Source organism: Dromiciops gliroides, chromosome 3, assembly GCF_019393635.1.
Source record: "Dromiciops gliroides isolate mDroGli1 chromosome 3, mDroGli1.pri, whole genome shotgun sequence".
Classification (NCBI taxonomy): domain Eukaryota; kingdom Metazoa; phylum Chordata; class Mammalia; order Microbiotheria; family Microbiotheriidae; genus Dromiciops; species Dromiciops gliroides.
The window spans coordinates 359,607,086-359,632,242 of NC_057863.1; the positions used below are offsets into that span (position 1 = coordinate 359,607,086).

The 25,157-nt window shown below is 40.8% G+C and overlaps 1 pseudogene; it reads left to right on the forward strand.

The window, feature by feature from the left end:
- Window positions 1–781: 781 nt before the first annotated feature.
- Window positions 782–13,770, forward strand: LOC122747619 (annotated as a pseudogene).
- Window positions 13,771–25,157: the final 11,387 nt, after the last annotated feature.

Sequence of the window (25,157 nt, forward strand, 5' to 3'; positions counted from 1 at the left end):
AGAGTCAGAGTTTTCTCTGTAGGTGGAAAAAAAACACCACCACATTAAGTAGCTCTTAGGCAGCTAGAAATTTTCTTTCTGTTTTTTGGATTTTTTGTTTGTTTGTTTTTTGTTTTTGTCTCCCAAAGCATCCAAAAAAGTCCTGTTTCCAGAAGCAGTGGACAGAAAGCTTTCTTTCTCCCTATTAAAATTCTCTTCATTCTTCCTGATGTCACAGAAATGACAGATTGTAAGGTAAGAGCTCAGGAGTGACAATTGTACTAAGCAAGTGACTTAATAAGCCAAAACTACAAAACCCAAGTGTAATGTCAAATGTGGGAGTTGGAGCAAATGACTTCTCAGGTCTTTGCCATTTCTAACATTTTAGGCTTCTGGGATGGTATGGCATGCCAGGCTTGTTCTGAGACAGTATGATATTATTTAGCCCTTTTAGGCATAATTGCCTTCTTTTTGATATTTCAATGGCTCCTGTTGCTTTTGTGACAGTAACAATCCTGACTGGATGAAGGAAGAAGACAATAGGAGATTATAAGTGTGGTGTGAGGTCCCTCCCAGCTCTGACATTCTAGGTTTTGCAACGTCCACTCCTTGCAAGCGAGGATTCTTAGTCTTTCTCCAGCACCCTTCTTAGTACTGACCCATTGCAGGACCTTCATTAACGCTTATTATTTGATTGATTGACTTCCCAGGCTTTTAAGTACTGTCTCTCTTTCTTGACTTTGCAGTTTCCAGATTATTACAATTTGTCTTGTTGTGTGTTCAAGGCACAAATACCAAGTACATGGAGGATGAAGAGGATGTGAGTCTGATAAGCAATCTTACAGAATAAACGTTGACTGCTCAATGCAGGCCTTAGAGCAAGTGTATTCTAATACCCTTTCCAAATCTGACCACCTGTTGTTCTTGATCACTGATATTCTAGGCTTAATTAGAGTCTACCCTTCTTGACTTGGCAGGTTTGAGACAGTTGTTGGGAAATACTGACAAACACCTTGACATCTCATCAGAAAAAGAAGAAAAATGAGATTGCCAAGCAAATCTACAGAATGAAAGAGTACTATGAAATGTGGGGCTTGAAGCAAAAGACCTTTAAGGTTTATTGCGTGGTGTTCTGCAATTTCCAGATTATATGACATTCTAGGATTTTAAATTATATTCTCCCTTTCTTGTATTGGCAGGATTCAGTAACCCAACTGAAAATATCACAATGCAACATGGACAGAGTAAATCTGACAATTTAAATGGCAAAACAGAAGTGTATTATTAGAAGGTACTGGGTTAAAAAAAACTCAATGAGTGAATAAATATCAAGAAATTAATTTCAACTCATTCATTAGCTCCTTGAGCTAATGTATTTATCCCCTGGGAATACTGTGGTAAAAAAAAAAAAGCCTCTCCCATGAAGAGTGGCTCTCAAGTCTGCTTTGGGAGCATGCGTGTGCTCATTCACATTTCAAATTTCAACAGGCCAATGACATACTAATTACATATCAGCATCACACTATAAAAGTCAACAGCACAGAAATTACACACTAACATTAAGCCTTCAAAGTCAACAGTATGCTAATTGCTTGCCAACATCAAAACATCAAAGTCAACAGCAGGTTGATAACATGCCAAAATCATACTGCTGAAGTAAAAAAACATGCCAATCATACTCCAACAACACAATAATTACATGCTAACATCAAACATCAAAGTCAACAACATGCCAGTTACACACTAGCATCATACCATCAAATCAATGCCAATTACATGCCAATGCCATATATTTAGTTTTTAAATTAAAAAAATTTTTTTTTAAGTGAGGCAATTGGAGTTGTGACTTGCTCATGGTCACACAGCTAGTAAGTGTTAAGTGTCTGAGGTCGGATTTGAACTCAGGTACTCCTGATTCCAGGGCCGGTGCTCTATCCACTGCACCACCTAGCTGCCCCCTAAATTTCTTAAATTTTAAATTAGAATTTCAAGTTTCAAAATTTGAGAGTTCAAATTTGAAAATTAAGAATTTTTAATTTCAAAAATTTGAATGAATAATTTTAAGTTTCAAATTTACAATTTATGATTTCAAAATTTGAATTTCAATTTTTGTATTTTAAATTTTGAATACCAGTTTTGTATTTTAGATTTTGCATTTGAACTTTCAAAGTTTGAATTTCAATTTTTGTATTTTAAAATTTGAATTTCAAATTTCACCATGCTATATCAAACTGTCAAACTCAACAACATGCCAGTTTCATTCCAACAACATGCTAATTATACACCAACATAAAAACATCAAAGTCACCAAGATGCCAATTTTCTACCAACCACACACCAAGATTGGAAACTGCCCAACTGGGCTTCATGCTAAAAGTTGACAGGTCCCATTTACCCACATAATTACTTCATGATGAAGCTACAGTTCCCTTAGCTCTTGTCCTTTCCATAACCATAAAACAAGTATTCTCCAGTATCATATGAAAGGATTGGAAATAATCTAACATTTATCATTAGGGCTGACCTACACTCTGGACTAGATTGTGTTCACTCCTGTGGTGTCATAATTTAACTCATTTATGGGGAGAGTTGCTACATTTTGGTGAATGGAAGTTGAATTGAATTTTTACAACTACTTTCATCCATGCTTTAAGGGGCACAGTGAACTTGGTTCTAGAGAAGAACAAAGAAAGGAATAAGGGATTGGGCACTGGGATTACTGAGGAATGCCCACAAATAAGGGAACAGATGTAGAAATGGGTCTTTTAGCTTATAATTTGTTGAATAATATGCTAGGCCAATAACTGGCCTCAGGACCTTGAAATCATTTGTTTGACTCTTTTGTCTACATAGCCCAAAGGAGTTATTTGTAGCCCTGAAAAGTGTTTGAATAATAGACCTGGTTTCTGCTCATTTCTATGCATTAGTAAAACTTGTGTATTACCAGTGTTTTACATCAGTTTGGTGGTGTAGAAGTACAAGCTCACTTCCAATCAATCAATCAATCAACTAGTATTGATCAAATACTTGTTACATTCCAGACCCTGTGCTAGGTACTGAGGATACAAGTACAAAAAATGAAACCATCTCTACTCACATTATAACTGGGGAGGCAAGTAGATATACATGTGTATATGTTTATATGTGTCTACACACATATATAGTTTGTGTATATATAGATAGATAGAGAAATAGATATAGCATTTTTGTTTTTTGGTGAGGCAATTGGGGTTAAGTGACTTGCCCAGGGTCACACAGCTAGTAAGTGTCAAGTGTCTGAGGCTGGATTTGAACTCAGGTCTGGTGCTCTATACATTGTGCTACCTAGCTGCCCCTAGTCCTGTTCTTCATAACCTGACCCCTTCCTTCCTTTCCAGTCTTTTTATACCTTACTCCCCTCCTCCTACTCTGCCATCCAGTAATACTGGTATAAGTGCTGTTCCCTGTGACACGCCATCTCCTGATTCCAGCACTGGCTCTCCTCCATGTTCTTCCCTCCTCATCTCACCTTCTAACTCTCCTGGCTTCCCTCAGGTCTCAGATAATGATTTACCTGCTGCAAGAGGACTTTGCCAGACTTCCTTAACCTTAGTGCCTTCTCTCTCAGACTACTCCACTCCCAGATTAATCAGAAATTTATCTTATTTGTAGGCAGTTCTTTTCATGTTGTTACCCCCATTAGACTGTAAATTCACTGAGAGCAGGGACTATTTAAAATATATATATATATATTTTCAATTCATGGAACAAAACAAGTATTTCCATATCACAGCTCAATAAAAAGATGATTGCAAATGAAACTGCAAATCTGCCATGTATAACTTGCTATTACCTTCAAATAAACAATGAAATTATCATGTAACTTTCTTTTTTTTCTCCCCTCCTTTCCATCCCCAGAGATGGCTACTATTAGACATAAATAGGCATATATATGGAAACTTATTCTATACATACATCTTTCTGCTGTTCCTTGTATCCCCAGCGTTTAACTCAGTGTCTAGCACCTAGTAGGTGCTTAATAAATGTTTATTGACTGACTGATCATACCACTACCCATACTTCAGGAGGAGAACATTCAGGGGATGCTTTCATCACTGCATAAAACAGCATTCCCTCTCTAAAAAAGGGGAAAAAATCTAGATATCTACACCTATCCTTTACTGTCTGATATAACTCAGGTATTCAAATGAATCTTTTCCCATTGACTGGACATTCCATTCAAAGATCAAACCCCATTCATGTCTATGCATTCTGAGCAATTCTTGTCCATTTTTTCCTGTAAGTAAGCCACAGGCAGTCCAATCAACTTGCTGGAGACACTCTGCACTTTCTCCTAACATCTGGAGGGTATCAGTGTAACATTCTGGCTTCACCCTTGTCAATCCCTCACCCATACCATATGACCACCCCATTTAATTTTTTTTTTTTGGCAGGGCAATGAGGGTTAAGTGACTTGCCCAGGATCACACAGCTAGTAAGTGTCAAGTGTCTGTGGCAAGATTTGAACTCAGGTCCTCCTGAATCCAGGGCTGGTGCTCTATCCACTGTGCCACCTAGCTGCCCCTACCCCATTTAATATTAACATATGCACTTTCCTTTCCCTATATACATACACATTTTATTTCCATCAGAATGCAAGCCCTGTGAGGGGAGGGACTGTTTTCCTTTTATCTTTACATCCCCAGTGCTTAGCACAGTGTTGGCACACAGTAGATTTTTTTGGGGGGGGCAGGGAAATGAGGGTTAAGTAACTTGCCCAGGGTCACACAGCTAGTAAGTGTCAAGTGTCTGAGGTCGGATTTGAACTCAGGTCCTCCTGAATCCAGGGCCGGTGGTTTATCCACTGCACCACCTAGCTGCCCCATACAGTAGATTCTTAATAAATGTTGATTGATTGCAGGTTGTTTGAAATGTGTGTTATTTGATCATCCATCACCTCAATGCCATCTTTTACTCCTATTAAGTTCCTCATCACTGATATTATTTTTTAAGCATTAAGGAAGTGTTATATTATTAACAGATTAGCTCATCTTTCTTTTTTCTTCCCCACCTCACCCTCCCACCTGTCAGAAAAGTGTGCTGTAGAAATGGTCAGTCATTCCTACCATGTGAATTAATCCATTGCCTGACTACATCTACAACCCATTATAATGTAGAGACATATTTAGCTTTGATGATTATTAGTGAGATGGGCTGGTTCTTTTCTGTTACTTAAGTTGATTCAGGCCATGCAGAACATAAACATCATAAGAATTTGTAATTTCAGCTAAATCCATTTCCTATACATTTTGAAAGCTAATCATACTTTATGGCATAAATTAATGATGTGGATAATGTTGACTTTTTATGGATAGTTTCAGAACTACACATTCCAAATACCTTTCTGTAGTGCTGTCCTGGGATGTGATCAGTCACATAACAAGCTGGAAAAACCATTTAGAAGAAACCACAACCCCATATTATGAAGGAGACATAAGGAAGCTGAAAGGTATAGGTATGGTCCTCTTGAGGTTGCTAAAGCAAAAAATGTTTTTATGCCTCATTGTAATTAGCCTAAAAATACATTGGGACAAAAGACTAGACTACTAAATTTTTTCACACTAAAGTTTAATATCAGGGGGAGCTGATAGGTGACAGTAGATAGAGCTTGGTATCCAGCTGACTCACGATCATGAATTCAAATCCAGCCTCAGACACTTACTAGCTGTGTGACCCTGGACATGTCACTTGACCCTGTTCATCTCCGTTTCCTCAATTGTAAAATGAGCTGGAGAAGGAAATGGCAAACCATCCCAGTATCTTTGCTAAGAAAACCCCAAATGGAGTCACAAAGAGATGGACACAACTGAAATGACTGAACATGACAGCATGATTAACATCAGCTTAAATCATAAGATTATATAACCAGCACTTAGCACAGTGCTTGGCACATAGTAAGTGCTTAATAAATGTTTATTGATTGATTCATTGGTTGAGATTTAGAAGGAATCTTAAAAGTCATCTGGTCCAATGGCTTCATTTTACAGATGAGGAATCTCCACCCTGAAGAAGTTAAAAGGCTTGTCCAAGACCATACAGGTAGCAAGCTGGAAAGTCAAATCCATGATCTCTGATTTCAAATCAATCAGTCTTTCCAATTCATTATGCTCTCTCCCCCTTTTTCTGATCCCTCATGTTGTACTCCCAGCTGTATGGTACTGTTGTTTTTTTAAGTGATAAAGGGTATAGCTCTCACTTATTTTTTTTAAGGTTTTTTTTTTTTGTTTGTTTTGTTTTGTTTTGTTTTAGTGAGGCAATTGGGGTTAAGTGACTTGCCCAGGGTCACACAGCTAGTAAGTGTTAAGTGTCTGAGGTTGGATTTGAACTCAGATCCTCCTGACTCCAGGGCGGGTGCTCTATCCACTGCGCCACCTAGCTGCCCCTCTTATTTTTTTTTTAAAGCTAACTATCCTCTTTATATTGGATCATCCAGTTTAGTATGGGCTCCTCTTCCTGTTTTTGAGTCATATCACCATAGCTTTAGAACTACATGAAACCCTAAAGGTCTTCGAGTTCAATCTCCTCATTTTACAGATGAGTAAATGGAGAGCCATAGAGGTTAAATGACTTGGTGAAGGTTGTACAACTAGTAAGTAGCAGAATGAGGATTTGATGGGGGCATGGGGGCACAGACCTGTAGTCTCTACTACCAGGGGAGGCTGAAGCGGGTGGATTACTTGAGCTCAGAAGTTCTGAGGAGCAGCAGGGCTAACGCAGGTCAGATGTCCTCACTAAATTTAAAAATAATGAAGCCCTGAGAGTAGGGGTCTACCAGGCAGCCTAGGGAGAGATGAACTGGCCAAGGATGGAGATCAAAACTTCTGTGATGTTCACCAGAGGGGTCAGGCCAATGAGTGGCCTGTTATCTTTCTAACCTGGGCAACGTAAGGAGATGCAGTCTCTATTTTGTCCCAGCAAAAGAGGATTTGAAGCCAGATTCTCTAAATGACTGCAAGTCTAGCACTATCACTTTTTTTTAGAACTTTTACCTGGGGGTAGCTAGGTGGTGCAGTGGATAAAGCACCGGCTCTGGATTCAGGAGGACCTGAGTTCAAATCCAGCCTCAGACACTTGACATTTACTAGCTGTGTGACCCTGGGCAAGTCACTTAACCCCCATTGCCCTGCCAAAACAAACAGAAAAACAAAAAAGAACTTTTACTAGCCAGGGGCCAAAGCAGAGAAAGGTACTCAGATTCATCTTCTTTGCCTCTTGTTGGCAAAGATGAGAAAATAACTTTTTGGGGGAGGCGGGGCAATGAGGATTAAGTGACTTGCCCAAGGTCACACAGCTAGTAAGTGTCAAGTGTCTGAGGCTGGATTTAATTCAGGTCCTTCTGAATCCAGGGATGGTGTTTTATCCACTGTGGCACCTAGCTGCCCTGAGAAAATAACTTTAAAAAAATTCAACTCTGACCATTATTGGTTAAAAATATTTGCCTGGTATTTGTGTTATTGGTAAATATTTCAAATATATTTACTTTCTCTGGCCCTTTTTTTTATTTTTTTAATTAACAGAAGTCCATTTTCACTCCCCCTACCCAGTAATCCTTTGGGAGAAAAAAAGAGAAAAACAAATCCCTTATAAGAAATATGTATAGCCAAGCAAAACAAATTCCCTCTGAGGGACTTAGAGGATGGTGTTGTCCTCTACAGTAATAGGAATTGGGGTGGGCACTGGTCAGTTATGGTTGGACAACACTGAGTTTAACATGTCTCCTGGACATCCAGTTTGAGTTGTTTCAAAGGCAGTTGGAGATGTGCGCAGAGAAGTTGGAAAAGGATAGGTAAACATGAGAATCAGAGCTGACAATTAAATGCATGGGAGCTGATGAGATCATCAACTGAAGTGGTATAGAGGGAGAAAAGAAGATGGAGGGGAAAAAACACCTGAAGGACATTTACACAGGGTGAGACCTGGATGAAGATACAGCAAAGAAGACAGATTAGGAGCAGTTGGATAGGTAGGAGGAGGGGCAGCTAGGTGGCACAGTGGATAGAGCAATGGCCCTGGAGTCAGGAGCACCTGAGTTCAAATCTGGCCTCAGACACTTAACACTTACTAGCTGTGTGACCCTGGGCAAGTCACTTAACCCCAATTGCCTCATTAAAAAAAAATTAAAAGATAGGAGGAGAACCAAGAGAGGTGGTGTCCCAAAATCTAGAGAGAAAAGTGTATTAAGGAGGAGAGAATTGTCAACAGTAACAAAAGCTGCAGAGAGGTCAAGGAGAATGAGGATTGATAAAAGGTCGTTGGATTTGACAACTAAGGGATCATCCGTAGCTTTGGTGAAAGAAGTTTTGGTGGAATGATAAAGTCAGAAACCAGACTTTAAGAGATAAAGAGGAGAGTGAGAAGAGAGAAAGTGGAGTCACCTTTATTGTAGAAAACATTTACAAGTTTAGCTACAAAGGGCAGAAGAGATACAAGATGATATTTAGTGGGGACAGGAGGATCAAATGAGAGTTTTTTTCAGGATGGGGAGACATGGGCATGTTTGTAGGCAATAGGGAATGTATGAGTAGACAGGGAAAGATTAGAAATAAGAGGGGCAGCTAGGTGGCACAGTAGATAAAACACTGGCCCTGGATGCAGGAGGACCTGAGTTCAAATCCAGTCTCAGAAACTTGACACTTACTAGTTGTGTGACCTTGGGCAAGTCACTTAACCCTCATTGCCCAACGCCCCCAAAAGTGATTGAGTTAGGATGACAAAGAGATTAATCTGTTGGAGATGGGATGGAATGAGATCACTTGAACAAGTAGAGGGGCTAGTCTTTTTAGGTTACTTCATCATGTGGCATAGGGTAAAGAAGATAATGACAGAAGATATCTGAATGAGAAGAGAAGAAAGAGCTCATGGCAAATGACCTTATTTTTGTGTGTAAAATATGAGGCATGGATCTCAGCTGAAATGATGGGGAGAAGGAGGAGTCATGGGATGCTTGAGGAGAAATGGAAAGGTTTAGATGAGCTTCTATGGAGAGTAGGATAGTTAGTCAATAAGAGAGATCTAGGTGGATTGCCCAGCAGCAGTGAGCATGCAGCTGAGATCATGTAACATAATTCTACCCAAGTTTGGCAGCACATATGTAGGAGTGCATACAGCAAATGGTGGGAGTGATCCAAGGCTGAGGTTTGGCAGGCAATAAATGGTGATATAAGGGGGTGAAGGATTCAAGAGAGGAGGAGAGTATAGAGTTGAATTCATTCACAAAGGGGTCAGGATGAGGAAGAGAAGAGAGAGTGGCTAGTGCAGGGGAGGTGGCCTGGAAGAGAACTGAGGAACCAAGGGATTGGAGATCACAGTGCAAATGAAGAGTGGAGTTTTGTAAGGGAAGACAGGGAGAGGTGAAAAGCCAATAGGTTTGATTGGATAAGGGCATTTGAGTATTCTCAAATGTGGGTGTGGTGCATTTGTGGGTGGTAGCAAGATCAAGAGTATGACATTTTTTGCAAATTAAAATAATTCTGAGATAATTCCTCACACCAACAAATTTGGGGGATATGGGAAAATTAAGATACTAATGCACTGTTGGTAGAGTGAACTGATACAACCATTTTGGAGAGCAATTTGGAACTTTGCCCAAAGGGCTATAAAATTGTGCTTACTGTCTGATCTGGCAATACCATTGCAACATCTGTATGCCAAAGAAATCAAAGAAAAAGGTAAAGGGCCTACATATGTACAAAAATATCTTTTTGTGGTGGCAAATAATTAGAAATTGAGGGGGATGTCCATCAATAACTGAACAAATTGTGGTATGTAGAATACTATTTATTGTGCTATAAGAAATGATCAGCAAGATGGTTTCAAGAAAACCCAGGAAGAGGGCAACTAGGTGGTGCAATGGGTAGAGCACCAGCCCTGGATTCAGGAGGACCTGAGTTCAAATCTGGCCTCAGACACTTGACACTTACTAGCTGTGTGACCCTGGGAAAGTCACTTAACCCTCATTGCCCTGCAAAAAAAGAAAAGAAAAGAAAACCCAGGAAGACTTGTAAGAACTGATGAAGTGCAAAGTGAGCAGAACCAAGAAAATATTGTACACAGTAACGGCAATATTGTAATGATTGATCAACTGTGAATGACTTAGCTATTCTCAGCAATACAGTGACCTAAGAAAATTCCAAAGGACTTATGATGAAAAATGCTATCTACCTCCAGAGAAAGAACTAATGGATGCAGGTCAAAGCATACCTTTTTTTTGCTTGCTTTATTCTTCTTGGTGGTTTTTTTTTCAGTCTTTGTTTTCTTTCACAACATGGCTAATATGGAAAAATGTTTTGCTTGACTGCACATGTATAACCTATATCAACTTGCTGGCCTTCTCAAGGGTGGGGGGAGAGAATTTAAAAGGCAAATTTTTTAAAATGTTAAAAATTGTTTTTACATGTAATTGGAAAAAAGAAAACATTTTTTGAAAGGGAAAAAAAGAGTATGAACATTTTTGTGTGCAGCTGAAGTAGGGTAGAGGAATAGTACATGGAAAGTGAGTATGTTGAAGAACTAAATGGTTCAGAAGTTTGAGGAAAGGTCAATGAAGTCTCCCAATAAGAGAGAGAGAGAGAGAGAGAGAGAGAGAGAGACGTAGAGAAGAGCAAAATTGTGAGTTATGTATTAAACTCATTGAGGAGGGAAGGGGAATGACTTGGAGGTTCATAGATAACAACTACTAGGATTTTGATTTGGTAGTGGTTATGTATAGAATGAACCTCAAAGTAAGAGAAGTTACTGAGTGATGAAGGTAGAGGGAGATCCTGGAAGTGGCTATAAGGAAGTATTCTAACTCCCCCACCTTGACCAGTGAGCCAGGGAGAATCAATGGAGGTACAGCTAGTACTGGAAGGCAAAGAGTGGTCAGGAAGGCTATGCCACCTCTGAGGAACCAGGTTTCACTAATAGCTAGAAGATGGAAGAAATGGGAAAGGTAAAGACTAAGAATGAAGAGAATTTTGCTGCTTATGGAATAGGCATTCGAGAGGGCACAGTGGAAAGTCTGGATAGTGTTTGGTTATTGGTCGTTGGGAGGGTTGAGGGGGATGAGAATAAAGAATCAGATGATAGGGGTGGGGAATGGTGTTTAGAAGATAATCTACAGGGGTTCAGAATCACTGGGATGTCTAGGGTATGAGAATGGGATGACCAGGTATGAGAATGCTCATCCTTGAGTGGAGGGCACCGCTCTTCCCAATGGATGCTGGAGATGAGGCCATAGGCAAGCACATCATGAGATGGGAGGGTCAGATGTTGAGATGGGGGGCACTGCTTCAATTCTTCTTCCTTCCAAAGGGTGGATATGAAAGGGCATGGCAGGATATAGAGGCTAAACTTGCATAGCAGGAGCAATAAGATATAAGAAGGAAATAAGAAATAAGATTCATTACAAATGTAGCAATTATTCATTTGTTCTTGGAACCTAAGTGCTGTGGTGCTGAGTGCTCTCACTTTCCACTCAGCAACCTGTGATAGGAGCACTATCTTCCAGGTCCCCTGAGGCCCTACTCTACACATGCCAGACTAATTCTTTTCCTTAAGAGATACTGAGGGGCAGCTAGGTGGCGCAAGCCCTGGATTCAGGAGGACCTGAGTTCAAATCCAGCCTCAGACACTTGACATTTACTAGCTGTGTGACCCTGGGCAAGTCACTTAACCCCCATTGCCTCACAAAAAAAAAAAAAAAGAGATACTGAGACCTATCTTGAGACTTTATTGGCTCCGGAGGTTGCCTCAGGCTGTTGATGTGGTTTCCTGGTTGCCTGAGTACAATGGGCCACAAAGAACTCTGCCTCCTTCTCTGAGGCATCATACTATGGAACAACAACATGATCCAAATCAAGAAGGTGTACACATCTGAATCAATATGATTTCCTCACTGAATACCCTTGTTGAATATCCTTCCCACACTATGACTAAATAAACTTCCTGATAACTCTTGAATGACCTTACTCATCTGTCCTTCCTGCTCAGCAGCCAATGAGGAGGCTGCTTTGTACCTGAGTACTTTAGGACCAAGTCAGTACATGAGGTTGGCCAGAAGCAGCCGGAGAAGCTGTATGCATGCTCCGTGGGATGGCCTCTGTTATGCAGAGATGATAAATAATACCATTAATTCCTGCCTTTAATATGTTTACAATATAACAGGGGTATGTAACATTCCCTCCTCTCCTTAAAAAAAAGTATTAAATGATATGGGGACAAAGGAAGGAAGCAAAGTGATAAGAAATAAATCCAAAGAGACAGTGAAGTCAGCTGGAGTGGATTAGAGTTGGATTTGGGATGACATGAGGAAGAGGTGGTACACACCTGAATACTGAGCCCTGGCTCAGGCAGTAGGACCTAAGGGGGACCTGCTCCTGACAGAGGGCAGGGAGCAAGCCTGACGAAGGGCAAAAGATAGCCTGACTCGGATAGGGATCGTCCTCACACCCCTATCCCCCAACTCGAGGATTCCAGTGATCCCATAAATTATTATGAAGAGGAGAAAATAGGCTTTTAATGAAATTAGCTTCCATTAGGAATGGCTCTCCTTGACAACCCAATTATCATCCTGGCACATATCTGTTCATACTATGGTATCCATGATGAGACAGAGATATGTGGCATGGTCCTAATTCAATGTGATGTGCTTATGAAAAAGTTTTACCCACCTTTGGTGCCTGGAGACAGTGACTTAGACATGCCAGGGATCAGTGTAGAAACTCAAGTCTATGTCAATGTCCACTCTACTGAGAGTACTTCATGTTTGGATTTTGGCATTGGAAGACATTCAAACTTAGCTCAAAGACTCTGTTGACTTCAAAATGACAAAGTGTACAAATATACCAAGTAAATAAACATTCCTCACTTAGCAGAGCAACTTGGCCACTGGACTCCCAAATATTGATGTCTACTTCCCACTGTACACTAGTCAAGACAGACTGCTGCCAGTAATAATTGTGGCTATAGCACATGCCTGATAGTCTTCATCAGTAAGCAAAAGATGGGAACCCAAGTCCAATGACAACTCTGCTGCTTACCACTTTCATATTGCTGAGGACAGCATCAATGTTGAAACAGACTTCCTTTCCCTGGATTCTAGTGAGCCCATTCATGAATTTAATTATTCATCTTTTAGTCTTATAGTCAAGTAGTCCCTTTTTCTTCAAACAAATTCTCCTCTCAGATTCTCCTTAGTTCAAGTGGACAGTCTAAAAATCACCAGGAAAGATATCTTACAGAAGGCACTGAAATCATCAGAGGACCCTTAGAAGGGCTCAGATCTTCAGTGTCACCTGAAGGGGCAGAGTGAACTCAATATACCAGGAGGTTGAGAACTGCTCTTTGGAGAGCAAAAGTACCTTGGAATTAGGCTTTGTTCAAGAGAACAATTTGGGGGGAGAAGGGATGACAGAGAAGGATCCTCACACTAGCATAGCCACAAACCAAAATATGCTGTCTGGGTACCATTACAAATCTCTCAAAATCGGCATGATTCAGACTCACATTCATGACTGATTTGCAGTTGGATGTCTCTGGAGACAAGATGGAGAGAGAGACCATCCCCAACTGAAAGGTCAGCAATAAGGTGTGGAGTAAGCAGAAACCCTTTTCAATTGAATCTGACTTGCTGTATACCTGTGATCTTGCTGAAGAAAGTCATATAATGTTTAAACTCACCTCTCCAAGCCCTCATGATTGCAAACATCTCTGAGTCAGATGCTACTACTATCAATAACAATTGTGAGGATTAACTATGTCCTAGGATCCTGAGCAAGCACTGCCTGGGCTGATTACTTTCCTTAGAAACAAAGGAAACTGAGGAAGAACTTTCTTTTTTAAAAAAAATTATAAAAGTATTTTATTATTTTCCAGTTACTTGTAAGGGTAGTTTTCAACATTTGTTTTCTTAAGATTTTTAGTTCCAAATTTTTCTCCCTCCCACCCTTCCCTCCCCCCTCCCCAAGACAGAAAACAATCTGATATAGGTTATATATGTACAATCACATTAAACATATTTCTGCATTAGTCATGTTGTGAAAGAAAAATCAGAACAAAAGAGAAAAACATAAAAAAAAAAACAAAAGTAGAAATACGATGGTTCAATCTGCATTCAGAATCCACAGTTCTTTTTTCTGGATGTGGAGAGCATTTTCTATCATGAGTCCTTTGGGATTGTCTTGGATCATTGTACTGCTGAATAGAGCTAAGTCTATCATAGTTGATCATAACAAAATGTTGCTGTTACTGTGTACAATTTTGAGGAAGAACTTTCAAAAAGAGAGTACCTATAATGCCAGGAACAAAAACAATGATACGCACACCATTTAGTCAAGCAGCTGCCGCAGTTCCTCACAGGCCCAGTAGATGGCAGCAAAAGATGGCTATATGCTCCCTGTTCAGTAGTTTTTCAGTTGTGTCTGACTTCACGAATCCATTTAGGATTTTCTTGGCAAAAATACTGGAGTAGTTGCCATTTCCAACTCATTTTACAGATGAGGAAACTGAGGCAAACAGGATTAAGTGACTTGCCTAGGGCCATCCTGACTTCAAACCTGGTGCTCTATCTGTTGTGCCACTTTGCTAGGGATATTGCAGAAGTAGACTGGACAGGACTGAGCAATAAATGTGATAGAGGAAGCAAAGTCACAGGTGAATCCAGGGTTTCAAGCTTGAGTGAAGAAGAGAATGGTGTGATATCTACAGATAAAGGAAAATTGGGAGAAGGGAAAGTTGGGGGGGCAGAATCATAGAATCTCAGTGGAAATGGTGGTTTGGAAGTTATGGTTAAGTTTTGCTTATGCTATTAAAACCAGGGACCTCAGTTTCCTCATCTTTAAAATGAAGGAGTTGGATTAGACGACTCCTAGGTCCTTTTTTGTCTCTAAGGTTCCATGATCCTCCAGCTCTGAGAGTCTATACATCATTTTGTATGAATAAAAGACAATGAAAAAATTACGGCCACGTTGCACAGAAGATGGTGCTGAGTCTGTTGTTAGGAAAATCTGAGTTCAAATTCAGTCATAGACACTTACTAGCTGTGTGACCTTGGGCAAATCACTTAACCCTGTTTGCCTCACTTTCCTCTCATTAGCACCTACCTCCCAGGATAATTGAGAGAATAAAATTAGATAATATTTGTAGAGCATTTCCCAAAACTAGAGCACTAGAAAAGTACCAATAGTAAAAGCAGTAGTAATCTAGTAGTAATAGTAGTAGCAGTAGTCGTAGCAGCCCAACAATATCAGTAGTAACATTCTACCTTATTTGGAGTTGATCAAGCCAACTTAGGCCAACAGCCTACTTTTGACCCATGCTGATCTCTTAGATCGTTTTTTTTTTTTTCTGGTTTTGTAATATAAGTTCATGACTGTGGTTTGGAACAGGCAGAGGCAATGAGGCAGCCCCAGTGTCTCAGGGACATCGGGAATAGGATGAAATGACTTTAGAACCAATAAAGAGTGGTGGAACTAGCATTAGACTTAGAGTTAAGGGCAAGCCCGAGTTTGAAACTCACTTCTGTCATTTATTATCTGTGTAATTGACCACGGTTAAGTTGCTTAACTTATCTGATCCTCAGACTCAGTATCTGTAAAATATTCACACGTATGTATAGATATATGTGTATGTGCATATGTATATATTATATGCACAATATATCCTGCAATTATATTAATATATGTAAATATAGATGCACATATACATATGTACAACATATATGTACATATTCAGTCAGTCAATCTGGTCCAACTCATCATGACCCCATATAGGGTTTTCTTTTTTTTTTTTTTTGGTGAGGCAATTGGGGTTAAGTGACTTGCCCAGGGTCACACAGCTAGTAAGTGTCAAGTGTCTGAGGCTGGATTTGAACTCAGGTCCTACTGAATCCAGGGCCGGTGCTCTATCCACTGTGCCACCCAGCTGCCCCTAATATAGGGTTTTCTTGGCAAAGATACTGGAATGGTTTGCCATTTCCTTCTCCAATGGATTAAAGCAAACAAAGGTTAAATTACTTGCCCAGGGTCACACAGATAGTAAGTGTATGAGGGTGGATTTGAACTCAGTTCTGCCTGACTCCAGGCCCAGCACTCCATCCACTGAGCCATCTAGGTACCCCACATATACATATACATATACATATACATATACATATACATATACATATACATATACATATACATATACATATACATATATATGCATATATAATCTCTATGGTAAGGATCACATGAAATACTTTATATAATATGCTTTGCAAACCTTAAAGTGCTATACAAATGGTAGCTACTACTATTATTATTATTACTGTGAGTGCTGTCTGGGGAGATGTTGGCATTCTGGTACTGATGCCAGCCAGCTTTCCCTCTTTGTGGGGCTACTAGAGTAAATAATTGTTCTCTACTGAAATACAGGCCTTTATGAATATTCAGTTTTTTCCTCAGGTTTATTATTATTGCTAATTGAAGTAAATTGTTACCTTCAGAGACATGCAAATTCTACATTAGTGAAACGTTTTCCTTTGTGAATAGAGTCATTTATTTTGTTATACTTTTGCAGAGCAAGGCATTTCATTATGCTTAAATGTGTTTTCTTGATTGTGGAATTACCCAGGGGTCATAAATATGTTGCCAAATTTTTGTAAGCTGTAAATGCCCTTGGAGAGGAACACACACACACACACACACACACACACACACACACACACACACACCACACAGAGGCAGAGACAGACAAACAGACAGACAGTGAACAAGGACCAGAGCAGGATGGTTTAGACATGAAAAGGTACTGTTGTTTTTGATTTGTGGTAAAGTAGACGACTGAGAAAAAAAAATGAACCTTGTCTGCTTGCTGGGTTTTTCTGTCATAATTGCCTTGGAATGAAGAGCCCCATAGAAGGACCTGGCTAATGGAGGTGATAAAATCAGGCTTATAATATTTGGGTTCTTCCCTTCCCTTCCCTTCCCTTCCCTTCCCTTCCCTTCCCTTCCCTTCCCTTCCCTTCCCTTCCTTCCCTTCCCTTCCCTTCCCTTCCCTTCCCTTCCCTTCCCTTCCCTTCCCTTCCCTTCCCTTCCCTTCCCTTCCCTTCCCTTCCCTTCCCTTCCCTTCCCTTCCCTTCCCTTCCCTTCCCTTCCCTTCCCTTCCCTTCCCTTCCCTTCCCTTCCCTTCCCTTCCCTTCCCTTCCCTTCCCTTCCCTTCCCTTCCCTTCCCTTCCCTTCCCTTCCCTTCCCTTCCCTTCCCTTCCCTTCCCTTCCCTTCCCTTCCCTTCCCTTCCCTTCCCTTCCCTTCCCTTCCCTTCCCTTCCCTTCCCTTCCCTTCCCTTCCCTTCCCTTCCCTTCCCTTCCCTTCCCTTCCCTTCCCTTCCCTTCCCTTCCCTTCCCTTCCCTTCCCTTCCCTTCCCTTCCCTTCCCTTCCCTTCCCTTCCCTTCCCTTCCCTTCCCTTCCCTTCCCTTCCCTTCCCTTCCCTTCCCTTCCCTTCTCTTTCTTTTCTCTTTTCCTTTTCTTTTCTTTTCTTTTCTTTTCTTTTTTTTTTTTTTAGTGAGGCAATTGGGGTTAAGTGACTTGCCCAGGGTCAAACAGCTAGTAAGTGTTAAGTGTCTGAGGCCGGATTTGAACTCAGGTACTCCTGACTCCAGGGCCAGTGCTCTATCCACTGCACCACCTAGCTGCCCCTTTTCCTTTTCTTTTTGATGTCAGTGATTGGGACTTTTCAGTCTGGAGATCGAGGTAAAGTGTCAGAATAAAAAAATATTTTTCAAAGGATGTCATCCAAGCTTTCCAGATGTAGAAGAGAGGACTCTCTTATTCCCACCACACAAACACCCTTCTGAGCACTTAGAGTTGCTTGTCTGTCCCATTCTATCATGCAAACTTCCTCTGGATGGAGCTCTTTGGAACCATTTACAAAATTCATTCTTCCTCAACAATACCTATGTGAGCAATTCAGAAGCAAATAGTTTTAAGAGGACGGCTCTGGCTCTACAAGCTAACAACATTTTGCTCTGTGAGATAGTCAAGCTCTTCAGCACAAAGGTATCTAGCTCATGATTCCCAGGAGACGAAAAAACAATTTTGCAACCAAGGGTGTTATTTCCATGGATTGTAGTCTCTCCCCCCTCCCCCAACTGTTTCTTCCACCCCAAGCAGACACAACCATTATGAAGTTTCAGAACACCCACCCATAATCACACTGAACATTTAATTTATTATACCCCTAGGCCAGAGAAACTCCCAATCATAATCATTCCTAGGAGTCTGTCCAGTAAAACAGATGGGGTCCAGAGCTCATTCTTCAATAAGCCCCACTGTCATAAATATGTCTTTATATATCTCTGGTGTCTAATGTTATCAATCACTGAGCACTCCTCAAACATAAATGAATAGGCAAGTTTAAAATAGAACACCTGAAAAGAGAAAAGGTTCCCTGTTTTTCCTTCCAGCTCTCACTGAAGCAGTCATTTTTTACATAAACAATGCACCCTTGATCCATTCAGCCCAACATACCTTTCTTTCTTTCCCCCTTCCCTCCCTTTTTCTTTCCCTTCCCTTTCTCTTCTCTTCCTTCCTTCCCTTACATTTCTTCTTCCCTGCTTTCCTCCCTCTGTCTTCTTTCTTTCTTCTCTTCCTTCCAGAGACTGGGTTTTCCTACCTAGCCCAGACTAGGCAGCAGACACACAACTGATTGCATAAAAGTTTTGACCTGGCTCTGCAGCCTAGTGGCCCTTCAATCCAAGGTATTCATCATATGGGTGTCAGACGTAATTTGGGAATCCAATTGTCTTGAGCACCTGAGCTCAAGGGATCCACCACCTTTAGCCCACCCGGTGGTAGAGATTAGAGGCATGTGCTGCTATGCCTAGCCTAGCATTCTATTTCTAACTATAATGGCACCATGGGATGGTTTATGGGAAGGTCTGGTTATCCTTCATTCCATCAATTTAAAGGAGACTGCTTTAAAGATTCTTGGCTTCCCTTAAAAATGCCTAGAAAGCCATCATCATCCATAAATTTAAATACTTCTTGAACTAATTTACATTTTTCAACCTATAGTAGCCCTTAGGGTAAACTACTTCCAGAAGTTTACTGTTTATAGTATAAAGTAATTCTTTATATAGTGAGTAATCACTGACTTCACTATATTCTAGTGCCAGACAAGCTCTATCCCCCCTTAGGGTTCCAGTCTCTTTTCCAGTGTGATCAGCTTGAGGCCCCATTCCAGGTATGAAATTCTCACCATTACCACTGTTATCCACTAGGTATTAGTGGCAGTTAGGTGGAATTGGACTTGGGGTGAGAAAAAGGTGAGTTTGAATCTTTCCCCAGATACTTACCAGATGTGACACCCTCGTTTAGCATCTCAGCATCATTGTCCACATCTGCAAAAATGGGGATAATAATAATACCCCCCTCTCAGGGTTGTAAGGAACAAAGGAGATAATATTTGTAAAATGCTTTACAAAACTTGAAGTGAAATAGAAATGTCAGATATTACTACTTATTACTAATGTCTTAGTCTATTTAACCACTCAACACTGATTACATTTACAAAAGTATATAGCAAGGGGGTAGCTAGGTAGCGCAGTGGATAAAGCACCGGCCCTGGATTCAGGAGGACTCGAGTTCAAATCTGGCCTCAAACACTTGACACTTACTAGCTGTGTGACTCTGGGCAAGTCACTTGACCCTCATTGCCCCACAAAAAAAAGTATATAGCAAGAACAAATATATAGACAGAACAGAAACACAAACATTCCCCCCAATACTTTGGGGGCATACTCTCCCCTATTCCACCTCAGTCCTTGGGCAATTTCTACATGGTGATGTCCTACTAAGTTCACCTCCATAAGTGGCAGTGTTTTGTTGTTAGATGAGCCTTTGTCTTGGCTACTACTGCTGGGCTAAGTATCAAGCTGGGTCTCAAAGAGGCTTTGATGAAGGTCTGACAACCCCCCCCCCCCGAAAACAACAACAACAACCAAACAAAAAACATAAAATCAAAAAACCTTGGCCTGATTTCCAGGACTTTCTCTGGTGAATGAAGTTTCTACACTGGGAGTTTCCCTACATTAACGAAATCACAGTTGTCTGGTCTTTGGGTGACTGGCTCCTAACAAAGTTCACAACATCATAGTCATCTCAAATCTCCTTCGCTTAAAATGACAGAACAAACATCAAAGCAAAGAACTGAAGTGCTATTTGGAGCTACGTCAGCCTCAGAAGGGAAGGGCCCAAGGCCTTTCTCCTATAGCATTGTCTCTCTCTGGAAGGTCATCATCCAGCAAGAAGCCAGTGGATGAGAATGGCTAAGTTTCTCAGCAGCGAATGCCTTTTGATTCCCTTTCTCTCCAACCCAGCTCCAGTTATGTAGCCGATCCCACAGTAAGGGGATCAGAACCAGATATAGAACATCTCCACATGCTTTGAGTCTCTCCAAGGTATTTCCATTACATGTCATCACCACTTTTCCTCCCTCTTCCAAGTGGGGAATTGCATGGGTGACATTGCACTCACTCTTTTAAAATTTTTTTTTTTTTTTTGGTGGGGCAATGAGAATTAAGTGACTTGCCCAGAGTCACACAGCTAGTGTCAAGTGTCTGAGGCCAGATTTAAACTCAGGTCCTCCTGACTCCAGGGCCAGTGCTCTATCCACTGCGCCACCTAGCTACCCCTATTGCACTTACTCTTAAGGGCTCGGCCCAGTGGCCAGCTCCCTGTTAAATTTATTTGATTTTACCTTAGAATAAAAAAAAAGTCGCTTTTGCCTTGACATCTACTGAGGTCCTAATCCTAGTGTTCCAGGATCAGAAACAAATCTATATTCTTTATCCTCTCTGTCACTTCAGATTTCCTTATGTATAAAATGAGGAAACTGGAGTAGAGCATGGTGTAGTAGAAAAATCACCAGTTGGGAGTCGGATAACCTTGTTTAGACTTCCAGGCTTGCTACTTGTGTGACCTTAGGTAAGTCACTTCATTTTCTAGGACCTCAATTTCTTCTTCTGTAATAATCTCTAAGATCTCTTCCAGGTCTAAATTACATGATCCTAGGATGATCTCAGAGATTCAGTATAGGATAGTAGCTAGAGGGCTGGCTTGGAGTCAGGAAAACCTATGTTCATGTCTTCTTACACATACTGGCTATGTGATCATGGGTACTTTAGCTCTTAGCTGTCTGCCTAGAGCAGAGGCCCACGGCCAGAATCAGCCTGTGAAACCCTCAAGTGAGCTGGAAACCAGATTAAAATATAATTGGGAAATGTTTAACAAAATAAATAAAAAAATACAATGCATCATAGATAACATTAATCTGTGGTTTTCTAAGTCAATATGTACCAGTAGGGATCTGTTTCTATTTGAATTTGGCACCACTGAACTATTGGACTCTCCCAGATTGCCAGTGGCCAAACTACATCTGTGAAGGAAGTTTCAACACTGGGTATTTCCCTACATTGATGAAATCACTGATACAGAAAAACACGTATCTTAAAGGTCACTTTCTAGTCCTGAAGGTTCTATAAGATTATAGATTTCATTCATACTTCTCCATGTTTTACCTTCTCAGAATAAAGAAACTGTTGGGGGGCAGCTAGATGGTGCAGTGGTTAAAGCACCGGCCCTGGATTCAGGAGTACCTGAGTTCAGATTCGGCCTCAGACACTTGACACTTACTGGCTGTGTGACCCTGGGCAAGTCACTTGACCCCCATTGCCTGCAAAAAAAAAAAAAAAAAAAGAAACTGTTGGGTTTTTTAAGCTTCTCCCCATAAAATAGCATTTCATTTATTAGCTATCCTTTTCTGCACTTTCTCCTTTTGTTGGTCTTTTTTGAGGGGGAAGAGGAAGAGACCACACCGGCAAATTGGTTTCAAAACTAAGACTTTTAGAGTCCTTTTCTCGGTTGTAACTGAAAATTCAGAGTCTATTATTCTAAATATGAGCTATGTATTCTATTAATACGTAATCTATTAAGTATAACTATGATTACTCTCCACCCCTACCTTATGTCTTTTTTCTGCCTATTGCTCAACCTAGTAGTTGCGGGGGAAGGAGTTGGTTGAGTTAGTCAGGCAATCACCTTATCTCTGCTGTTGCTGTTCAGTCTTGTTATAACTCTGTGGACAATACTGTTCATGGGGTTTTCTTGGCTAAAATACAGGAGTAGTTTGCCATTTCCTTCTCCAGCTTATTAAAGCAAACAGAAGTTAAGTGACTTGCCCATATACAAGATTCACCAAACAGTAGAAACCATAAAATACCTGCTTAGCCACAAAGATCCATTTTATGGTAATGATTCTGGACAGTTCAGGCACTTGACCTTATCTACAGATTTATTATCAGTTTAATTGACCAGATTAAGTTGCTTAACTTATCTGATCCTCAGGCTCTGTATCTATAAAATATTCATACGTATGTATAGATGTATGTGTATGTGTGTATTTTCATCTGTAGTATTCCAACTATTAATCATCTAGTTAAAAAGTGAGAGAATGTGGATCAGCCCTTTTAAAAAAAAATCAATTTCATCTGGCTGTGATTTCATCACTGTGGGGTGAAGAAACCCCCTGTATGTGCAGCAGATCTACACCTGATCTACAACTTAGTCTCAGAGAGGCCTGGGACACTGAGAGCTTAAGTAACCCATGCAGGGTCAGACAACCACTATGGATCAGAGGCAGAGCCCCAACCCAGGTTGCCCTGAATCGGAGGCTATTTACCCCCTGCCCCCGGCCTGTTGTTCTTCCACCTCCTCCCCCTTCAAAACCTTCTTGTTTTCACAGTAATTCATTTCTCACCAGGATGTCACACTTGTCCACCACGCCTCAGAAACCTCTTCCTGCTGGAAGATCAGCTCCGCCCTGAAATTCACATCTTGAACCCCTTTTCTTGAACTATTGTCACTGATTGAATGGCTAGTCCCAGAACCTCCCTTTCAGCCCAGGCCATGGCTCCATCTCTGTGTTTCTCATCTGGCTACAATCCAGACTTGTCCATCTCTTGCCCCTTACTGGGTATCTTCCCCCTCCTTTCTCCTTTCAGGTTCCCCCTTTTTGGGGGGATAGTGGGGGGAGGCAATGGGGGTTAAGTGACTTGCCCAGGGTCACACAGCTAGTAAGTGTCAAGTGTCTGAGACTGGATTTGAACTCAGGTCCTCCTGACTCCAGGGTAGGTTTTCTATCCAGTGCACCACCTAGCTGCCCCTCAGCTTCCTTTTATGTGCTATCTTCCGTCATTAGAATGTAAGCTACTTGAGGGCAAGGATTATCTTTCTTTTTGCTTTTACCAGTGCTTAGCACAGTTCCCGGCACATAGTAAGTGTGCAATGAATGCTTGTTGACTGATGGAGCCCACAGAATACAGGTGGGATGGCTTCACAGGTGACATTTCCAATATAAAATGCATTCTATTAAAGCATTTATTCCCATTGTCCAATGAGCAATAGTAATTACTCCATTTCCATAGCAATTAAAGATTATAAAGCACTTTCCTCATTGCAGTTTTGGCACTATGGGAATTATTATCATCTCTAAAATATGAGGAGACTGAAGCTTATAAGGAAAAGCTTCTAAACCATCAGAATTATCCCAAGTATAAAAGGACTACTTTGTGAGGAGGTTACTTCCCCTTACTTCAGATTTTCAAGCACATACTAGATGGCTACTTGTCAGGGATGTTTTAGAGTGGATTCTTATCCAGGTATAGGTTGGATTACTTGGTTGTTCTATGAGGTTCCTTCTGGCTTTGCGATTGTGTGATTCTATTATTGAATGAATCAATCAGTCAACGAATGAATCAATGAATCAATGAAAAGCTATTAAATGATTACTATTTACCAAATACTGTGTGAAGCACTGGGGTTATAAATGCAAAAGTAAAGATAGGCCCTGCCCTAAAGGAGCTGATGTTCTAGTGCTTGGAAACATTTTATATAGGGGAGTGATGGTGGTTGTGAGGGAATATAGTTTTTTGTTTTTTGTTTTCAGGGCATTGAGGGTTAAGTGACTTGCCCAGGGTCACACAGCTAGTAAGTGCCAAGTGTCTGAATCTGGATTTGAACTCAGGTCCTCCTGAATCCAGGGCCGGTGCTTTATCCACTACACCACCTAGCTGCCCCTGTGAGGGAATTTGGGTCTGAAAAGTGACAGGGATGTTGAGTGGATGCATGGAGGAGAAGACTAACATAGCTTTTCTAGTAGCAATGGAAGTATTTGTTTCATTATGTTTCTCATTATGGGAAGCAATGGAGGAATGGGTTGGTCTAGATATAGTGGACCATATGGAAGATAGAAATGAGTCACTTATCAGTTCAGGGAGTGGATGAGACAGGGAAATGTTCTAAAGTTGAATCCTCCAAAGTATGGTACCTGCTCCTAATGCCAAAGGAGTGGCAAATAAAGTTAAGCAACGTGCCTTAGGTCATTGTAAATGTTGATATTCATGGGTTTTTCTACCATTTTACATTATGGCCCATGATTTAGCTGGGGTAGAGGATTGGGAATAGAAAGGAATAGAAATTTTGCTGTAATTGACAAGATTTCTTTTATTTTATAATTTTTTCTTGTTATAATTTGTTTTTACATCACCTTCATTTTCAAATTGAGCTCTTTCTCCCCTCTCTTCAAAGAAGGAAAGTCAGAGGGAAAAAAGCAACATAGCAAAGCCAACCAACATACCAATCAAATCTGATGATACGTGTAATATTGCACACCTATCATTCCCCACCTTTGCAAAAAAAAGTAGGGAGGTAGAAATTCTTCATACAACTTCTCTCTGCAAAGACTGGAAAGGTAGCCTTGCAGCTATCACTTTGAGAAATCTAGGATTGTCTGTATGCTTACAAAGGAACATCTCCTTTCTCTGATTGCTGTCTATTCCTGAGGTTAGCCTGCTACTAGGAGTCCTCAGAAGTCTACAAACGGGCTTCATGGGGGCACTGGAAATGATTGGTTGTGTTCTGCTTCATCTTTCTGAGCCATTGGACCCCAAATTCTGATAGGGTTGGCTGAGGAGAGTAGCAGATTAAACAGGTACGATCCATTGATGGTTACTGAGAGCCTCCTCCCCACAAAAGGAATGCTCACCTGGTAAACTCACCAAAAGACACAATCTCTTATTCACCTGGGAACCGGATTAAACGTATTAGTTGGCAATCCTCGGGAGGGT